Source organism: Cucurbita pepo, chromosome 2 (assembly GCF_057944985.1).
Source record: "Cucurbita pepo subsp. pepo isolate OVF chromosome 2, ASM5794498v1, whole genome shotgun sequence".
Lineage (NCBI taxonomy): Eukaryota > Viridiplantae > Streptophyta > Magnoliopsida > Cucurbitales > Cucurbitaceae > Cucurbita > Cucurbita pepo.
The window spans coordinates 11,364,157-11,364,805 of NC_141799.1; the positions used below are offsets into that span (position 1 = coordinate 11,364,157).

The 649-nt window shown below is 47.8% G+C and overlaps 1 pseudogene; it reads left to right on the top strand.

The window, feature by feature from the left end:
- On the top strand, nucleotides 1–649 carry LOC147793684 (pectinesterase inhibitor pseudogene; annotated as a pseudogene).

The following is a 649-nucleotide window of genomic DNA, read 5'->3' on the forward strand; positions in this document are numbered from 1 at the left end:
AAATCAAAATAAAAAATGGCATCTTCTAGTTTTCTTGCCGTCTTTAGGATTGTCCTCTTAGTACTGTTCTTCAATGGGATGGTGCCCATGCAAGCGGCTTCCCAAGACGACATCGTTTCCACCATCTGCAAGAAAACTGGAAACCCTTCTTTTTGCTTTAACGTGTTGAAATCTGCTGGCACTACAGACCTAAAAGGGCTGGCCACTTTCACCCTCAACCTCGCCCACGACAAGGTTGCTCAAACCCGTGCCCTCGCCCAGTCCCTGGCGTCCAAGGCAGCTGATCCCAAGCTTAAAGAGCGATATGCCACCTGTGCTGAACAGTACGACGATGCCGCCGGCGACATCGAGGATGGGAAGAACGACTTGGGGAAAGGTGACTACAATGGTGTCAACATTAAGGCGTCTGCAGCTATGACGGAGGCCGACGACTGTCTGGACAGCTTCACGCAGCCGCCGAAGGACCCATCGACGCTGTCTAGCAACGGGAAGACTGTGGAAGATATTTGTAGTATCATCTTGGTTATAGCCAATCTTCTTCTTGGGCGTGCCTAATTCATTTTTCTTCAGCCTTTCTTCATTTTATCCTACAAACTTCTGTACTTGGAATGCCATGAATCAATAATATGTCTGTTTTGAATCCTATAAA